The sequence below is a fragment of the Neovison vison genome, chromosome X, assembly GCF_020171115.1.
Source record: "Neovison vison isolate M4711 chromosome X, ASM_NN_V1, whole genome shotgun sequence".
In the NCBI taxonomy this organism is placed as follows: Eukaryota; Metazoa; Chordata; class Mammalia; order Carnivora; family Mustelidae; genus Neogale; species Neogale vison.
The window spans coordinates 89,384,855-89,392,854 of NC_058105.1; the positions used below are offsets into that span (position 1 = coordinate 89,384,855).

General features: G+C 46.1%; 1 pseudogene; it reads right to left on the bottom strand.

The window, feature by feature from the left end:
* Window positions 1-7,513: 7,513 nt before the first annotated feature.
* LOC122897844 lies at window positions 7,514-7,604 on the bottom strand (annotated as a pseudogene).
* Between the last annotated feature and the right edge of the window lie 396 nt (window positions 7,605-8,000).

The window sequence follows — 8,000 nt, forward strand, 5'->3', positions numbered from 1 at the left end:
CCCTCTGTCATCCCTCCCCCTGCCTCATGCTCTCTCTCAAATAAAATCTTAAAAAAAAAGCTATTACGGGGCACCTGGGTGGCTCAGTCGTTGGGTGTCTGCCTTCAGCTCAGGTCAGGATTCCAGGGTCTTGGAATCGAGCCCTGAATCAGGCTCCCTGCTCAGGAATCCTGCTTCTCCCTCTCCCGCTCCCCCCTTTCTGTTCCCTCTCTCGCTGTGTCTCTCTCTGTCAGATAAATAATAAAAGCTTTAAAAAAATAGCTATTGGATGAGTGACTAAATGAAGGTATGAATAATGCACTCCAAAGATCTCCTCACCCTCCTCCCCAGTCTCCTTCCTTGCATAGGGCCAGGCCAGTGCTGAGCCCCTTGGGGTGGGAGACAGAGTACAGCCACGAAGTAGACCTGCCCTTACGAGGTCATGCTGGTTAGGGAGACATTCCAGAAAACGATGGGAGTGCAGAGGGCCCTAAGCTGGAGGAGAGGATAGGGTGGAGGCAAAGCAGCTGGGGAAAGGAAAATCAACTGATGTCATCAGAGATGAAACAAATTGTTTCATCCAAATAATGTTCCCACGTCAAATAGGAGAACAATCATATGAATATAAATTATGGACTGGAGAATAATTGAGCCTGGCACCTTTATTGATTTATTTTTAAAGATTTATTTATTTAATTAAGGGTGGGAAGAGAACACAGGCGTGCAGGAGCAGGGAAGAGGGGCAGAGGGAGAGAAGCGGACTCTGCCCTGAGCCCAGAGCCTAACTACTGACTCCCAGATCCTGATCGATCTCATGACCCTGAAATCATGACCTGAGATGATGACCTGAGATGATGACCTGAGCCGAAATCAAAAGTCGGACACTGAACTGACTGAGCCACCCCGGAAACCCAAGCCTGACACCTTTAAAGTCGGATGCTGGTGTATAGGCTAAACACACACCCTTTTACCTGGGAGTGATCTGTTATTTACAAGGGAGTAATTATTGCAGGGGGCTCTATTATTTGCCAGTAGTTCTAAGGCATTTTGCACACCCCCGTCCCCTTGTCCCTGCTTCGTCAGTCACACATTGTCTTTTGTTCTGACTCCCGGCTCTGGTCCTCGCTTGCCTGGTTCCGAAGAGGACAGTACAGGGGTGAGGTCCCTGAGAAGGCTAGAAGCAGTGTGAGGACAGGAATAATAAGTGATTCGTATTTTGTGTTCCCTCCATGGTATTGGGGGCCTGTCAGACCAAGAGTTGGAGAAAGGTAGAGGATGGGTGCCTGTTGGATAATGTACGGCTTCCCTACAAATGTGCACGGCGAAGTGTTTGTCTCTCGGACCCTGAATTCACATTTTCCTGGTCTGATAGTTTTGGCTTGCACTCCAGGAGGCATCAGCGGTTTGCTTCTGCCCAAGGCGCCATGAACTTCAGCCCCAGGCATTTCTTATCACAGACTGAGAAGCCTCTGTCCCTGATGGTATTTATTTGACGCCATTAATTCTAGTCCTTTGACGTGTTTTGTTTTGTTTTGTTTTTCCCTTTGGTTGTGGCATGGGAAAAGAGGTAGAACAAAGAGAACCTTCCGCCTGGCCCTGTGAGTCTTCTTGCCTTCTGATAAATCGCTGGCTTCCTAATCAGGTGACAGCTGGAAGGAGGACCAGCTGCTCCCCCAGCTCCCCCTACTCCCTACTGCTCCCTCCCTCCTGCTACTGACCCTGCTCCTTGCTGGTCTCCCTGTTCCCCTTTGTTCTTCTTGCCCTCTCCCACTGCTCCTCTTACTTACCCTCCTCCCTGCTGCTCCCCCTGCTCCCCACAGCTACCCTCTGCTCCCCCAGGTGCCACCCTTCACACTCCTGTAAGAGAGAAGAAATCAGGCTCAGGCTCTTTAACGGGGAACCGGGGAACCGGAGTGTTGGCTTACCCCCTGCCACGGAGTAACCTCCTGAAGACCCCCCTCTTAGCAGTGTCTGGGCCAGAGATCCCCGCTGCCACCTTCTGGGAAAATGAGTAACAAGTCAATGTTTGATTGGAATCCAAGGGGAAAAACAGTGGGATCTTGCTGAAGACTCCTCCCTTTAATTGATTGTTTTACTAACCAGCTGACACGTGTTTAAAATCTGCCCCCTAGACATGGGGTAGCTTTCAGGCCTTCATCAGCCATGGAATTCTACCCCCTCTGCTGGATGACAGTCCTCCTGAAGTTTTTTCAAAAAACATTTATTAAAGACCTTCTTGCACAAGGGAGTTTGCCAGGCAGTGTGTAAGGATAGTGGAACACCCAGCCTCTCCAATGCACAAATTCATTGGGGGAGGTGGGAATGACACGGGCATGTGCAAGATAAAGAGCGGACTCCAGGCTGAACCCCTGTGGGCTGGGAAAGCTATTTGCCTTTATCATAGTCCGACCAGAGACACAAACATTTTGGAAACAGAGAAAAAGAGATAGAGGGGCTCCTGGGTGTCTCAGTCAGTTAAGCATCTGCTTTCTGCTCAGGTCATGATCCCAGGGTCCTGGCATTGAGCCCCATGTGTGTCTGGGCTTCCTGCTCAGCAGGGAGACTGCCTCTCCCTCTGTCCCTCCCCACAAGCTGGGGTGTGTGTGTGTGTGTGTCCCTCTCAAATGAATAAAAGGTTTTTAAAAAAAAGGTAGAAAGCAAAGAATGGGGCCACAGGAGAACAATTTTGACATGAGCAGCTAGGAGTAGATTCCATGCAGTTGAGTAAATGAGTTCTCCCTAGCCAAGCAAATTTTTCTACATTGTATTTTCTGCCATGGTTAATATCATCATCAGGCCATCACTGTTGCATTACATATTACTTACTTCTTGGCGCTCAGATAATACCTCCCTGTGGTCACCTGTGCCTGAAACCCCACCGCACCCAGAATTCTTGTTCTTTTCTCTGTTCCTACGTGTCTGTGGGGCTACAGGGGAAAGAGGATAGCCCTGGGTCACACAGCAGAAAACATAAAATCAAGCACAGGACATCCACCTTCTTAGCAGGGCTTTCAGCTCTGAGAGGGGGGGATCCCTGATGCCCCAGCACTGCCCTGGAGTGCTGGGCACCGCCAGCCTGGTTTTCTTCTTCCTTGCATCCATCTGAGATTTTCTTTGGCTATTTCCTGGAGGCAGTGCTTGGCACAAGACCCAACTTTTGGCCATTATTATGTTTTATTCCTATTTTGTTTTAAAGATTTTTATTTATTTGACAGAGAGAGACACAGTGACAGAGGGAACAGAAGCAGGAGGAGTGGAAGAGGGAGAAGCAGGCTTCCTGGCGAGGAGGAAACCCAATTCCGGGAACCCAATGCGGGGCTCGTTTCTAAGACCCCAGGATCACGACCTAAGCCCAAGGCAGACGCCCAGTGACTGAGCCACCCAAGCGCCCCTGTTTTATTCCTATTTTTAAAAAAGATTTTATTTATCCATTTTAGAGAGAGAGATCACATGACATGGGGAGGAGGGGCAGAGGGAGAGGGAGAATCTCAAGCAGACTCCATGCCGAGCATGGAGCCTGATGCATGCATGGCTCGATCCCACAATCCTGAGATCATGACTTGAGCTGAAATCAAGAGTTGGACACTTAACAAACTGAGTTACCTGGGTGCCCACGTTTTTCCTTTAGCAGATTAACCCTTCTATAAAAGTTCACATTTTCAAGAGGAAATATGGAGAATATTGGTGACTTCATTATGAATTATTTTATAATAAATATTACATAAGTTCTTAAAGTGTAAGTAAATTTAGATATATAACATGGACACTAGCCACATTTTTTATGGACTAAAGAGTCCCCCTCCCCCCGCAAAAAAAAACAAGTGGGGTGCCTGGGTGGCTCAGTGGGTTAGGCCGCTGCCTTCGGCTCAGGTCATGATCTCAGGGTCCTGGGATCAAGGCCCGCATCGGGCTCTCTGCTCAGCAGGGAGCCTGCTTTCTCCTCTCTCTCTCTGCCTGCCTCTCTGCCTGCTTGTGATCTCTCTCTGTCAAATAAATAAATAAAATCTTTAAAAAAAATAAAAACCCAGGTGTGGCCATGTATGTGAGTGTGTGGGAGGGGACAAAGGTTGGCCAAATGTGAATTTTCCCGAGTTTAGGACATTAACAAACTGGCCAATCCTCAACTTCTAACTATTCCCACTATCATTTTATGAAAGGAAGAACATTTTTTTTTCTTTTTCTAAAAAAGTAGGAAGGACATAATCTCAGAATATAGCCACGTCATCCTCTGGGACTCCAGAGATCCAGAGAAAGAAGCAGGAACAGAGGTGAAGAACAGACATATGGAAAAACACCCAGCATCACTCTTCATCAGGGAAGTGGAAATCAGACACACAATGAGATCTCATTTCATACCTGTCAGAAAAGCCAGGATCAAAAAGACAAGAAACAACACGTGTTGGTGAGGATGTGGAGAAAAGGGAAGCCTTGCGCATTGTTGGTGGGAACGCAGGCTGGTGTAGCCACTCCAGAAAACAGTAAGGAATTTCCTCAAGATAGTAAAATAGAAATACCCATATGAGCTGTTAGGTGTTTACCCAGAGAAAACGAAAACACTGACTCGAAATATATACACACCCACATGTTTACTGCAGCGTTATTTGCAATAGCCAAGATACAGAAACAACCCAAGGGTCCAACCGCAGATGAATAGATAACAAAGACGTGATATATATATGTGTGTGTGTGTGTGTGTGTGTGTATCTATAAAGGAATATTACTCAGCCATGAAAAAGAATGAGCTCTTACCATTTGCAACAACATAGATGGACCTAGAGGTATAATGGTAAGTGAAATTAGTCAGAGAAAGGCAGATATCATATGATTTCACTTTTTTTTTAAAGATTTTATTTATTCATTTGACAGAGAGAGATCACAAGTAAGCAGAGAGGCAGGCAGAGAGAGAGGAAGGGAAGCAGGCTCCCTGCTGAGCAGAGAGCCCGATGCGGGACTCAATCCCAGGACCCCGAGATCATGATCTGAGCCGAAGGCAGCGGCCTAACCCACTGAGCCACCCAGGCACCCCTGATTTCACTTTTATGTGGTATCTAAAAACCAAAAAGGAACAAACAAAAAACAAAACAACATGGAACAGAACAGACTCATAAATACAGAGACCAAACTGGTGGTTGCCAGAGGAAAGCAGGGTGGAGGGATATGTGGTCTAGGTGAAGAAGATTAAGAGGAACAAAACTTGAGTTAAAAAAAAAGAAGAAGAAGAGGGGCGCCTGGGTGGCTCAGTGGGTTAGGCCGCTGCCTTCGGCTCAGGTCCTGATCCCGGGGTCCTGGGATTGAGCCCCGAGTCAGGCTCTCTGCTCGGTGGGGAGACTGATTCCTCCTCTCTCTGCCTGCCTCTGCCTACTTGTGATCTCTGTCTGTCAAATAAATAAATAAATAGATAAATCTTAAAAAAAAAAAAAAGAATGTGTGTGAAGCTGTCACAGATTGAGGAGGAAGGAAAGAAGAAAGGTAACTCCCACTTTTCCAGACAACATAAAATGGGACATCTGCTGGGGAGGGCTAAAGAGATTTGGGGTACTGGTAAAACTTCAGAATACCTCTTGGGAGGAAATGGTAATTTCCTTCCCAAAGCAAACAAAGGTCTTTTTGATGGTATTAAGGCCCAGCAATACCTGTGATCCCTTCTTGGTTTAAAAAATTGGTATGTGGGGCACCTGGGTGGCTCAGTGTGTTAAAAGCCTTTGCCTCTGGCTCAGGTCATGATCCCAGGGTGCTGGGATCAGGCGCAAATGGGGCTCCCTGCTCATTGGGAAGCCTGCTTCTTCCTCTCCCACTCCCCCTCTGGTGTTCCCTCTCTGGCTGTCTCTCTCTGTCAAATAAATAAATAAAATCTTTTAAAAAATAAAATAAAAAGAAATGATTTGGGGGGAAACAGAGAGATAACACAGAAAACCTGGTCTATTTGTGGAAGACTGGAAAAGTCAAATTTCAAGCCAAGAAAAAGAAATATTCTGTTGTGAAGACTTCTGGAGAAGCTTCTAACATTTCTAATGGCAGGTCCTTGGGGAAGTCAGCAGTCTCTGGCCAGGAGACCACTGGCAACTGCCGCATTCTGCAGCTCCCTCTCATCTATGGTGTGAGGGCGAACCCCAGTCTTGTTTCCGGCCACACACACTGTGGTTGGCATTGCTGTGGTTGCTGGGGCAAAAGATAAAACCTGTCTGTCTTTCCTGGCACTGGGCACATTTTATAGTTTTATCAACGTATAGCTTACATATCATTAAGTTCACCCATTGTTAGTGTACAGTTCAATGATTTTTAGTACATTTATAGCATTGTGCAAACATTATCACAAGTCAATTTCAGGACGTTTCCATCAGCCCTAAAATTTCCCACGAGCCCACTTGCAGTCTTCCAGTCCCAGGCAAGCACTGACCTTTCTATCTCTATGGATTTGCCTTTTATGTACATTTCATATAAATGGAATCATACAACATAGGAAACATTGGATCTTGCTTCTTTCACTTAGTGCAACATTTTTGAGGTTCATCTGTGTTGTCAGTGTTCTGTTTGATTGCTGATAGGAATCCATTGTGTATCAGAGACACCACATTCTGTGTATCCATTCATCAGTAATGGACATATGGATAGTTTCTGGATTTTTGTTCTTATGAATAATGCTGCTATGAATATTAGCATATGAGGGCACCTGGGTGGCTCAGTTGGTGAAGCGTCTGCCTTTGGCTCCAGTCATGATTCTAGGGTCCTGGGATAGAGTCCCTGCATGGGTCTCGTTACTTAGCAGGGAGTCTGCTTCGCCTCTGCCCCTTCTTCCTGCTCATGGGCGGGTCTCTTTCTCTTGCAAAAATAAATAAATAAAATCTTAACAACAATAACAAAAAAAGACAGGGGCACCTGGATGGCTCAGTGGGTTAGAGCTTCTGCCTTCAACTCAGGTCATGGTCTCAGAGTCCTGGGATGGAGCATCAGGCTTTCTGCTCAGCGGGGAGCCTGCTTCCCCCCCACCTCTCTCTGCCTGCCTCTCTGCCTACTTGTGATCTCTCTCTCTCTGTCAAATAAATAAATAAAATCTTAAAAAAAAAGACATCCAAAAGAGGGACACCTGGCTGGCTCAGTCAGGTTAAAGGTCTGCATTTGCCTTAGGTCATGATCCAGTTCCGCCTCAGGTTCCCTGCTCAGCTGGGACTCTGCTTCTCTGGCTGCTGCTGCTTCTGCTTGTGCTCTCTCTCTCTCTGACAAATAAATGAATAAAAATATATTTTTTAAAGATTTTATTTTATTTATTTGACAGAGAGAAATCACAAGTAGACAGAGAGGCAGGCAGAGAGAGAGAGAGGGAAGCAGGCTCCCTGCTGAGCAGAGAGCCCGATGCGGGACTCGATCCCAGGACCCTGAGATCATGACCTGAGCCGAAAGCAGCGGCTTAACCCACTGAGCCACCCAGGCGCCCCTGAATAAAAATATTTTTAAAAATTGTTTTTAAAAAAAGAGTCACATGCTCTACCAACTTGAGTCCCTAATTTTTTCATTTTGAAGTGTATTTTTTTTCTGTAAAAATATGGGACACTTCACTGATTTGTGTGTCAATCATGCTAATCTCTGTACTATTCCAGTTATAGTGTATGTGCTCCGAAAGGAAACACCGTCTTTTCATTTTCTTAGTGGTGGCTTTCCAAGTACAAACACTTTAAATTTTAATGAAGTCCAATTTATCAACTTTTTTTTTCTTTTATAGGTTCTTTTTGGTGTCTTCTTTTTGAAAGATTTTATTTCAGAGAGAGAACGAGAGCGTGCATGCGCACCAGTGGGGTGGGGGGGCAGAGGGCTAAGCTGACCCCCATTGTGCAGGGATCCAGATCCTAGGACCCGGGGATTCTGACCCAAGCCAAAGGCAGACGTTTAACCTGAGTGGGCCAGCCAGGTGCCCCTTTTTTGATGTCTCTCTTTTTTTTTTTTTTAAGATTTTATTTATTTATTTTTGTAAGAGAAAGAGAGAGAGAGACGACATAGGAGCAGCGGGGCAGGGGCAGAAGGCAAAG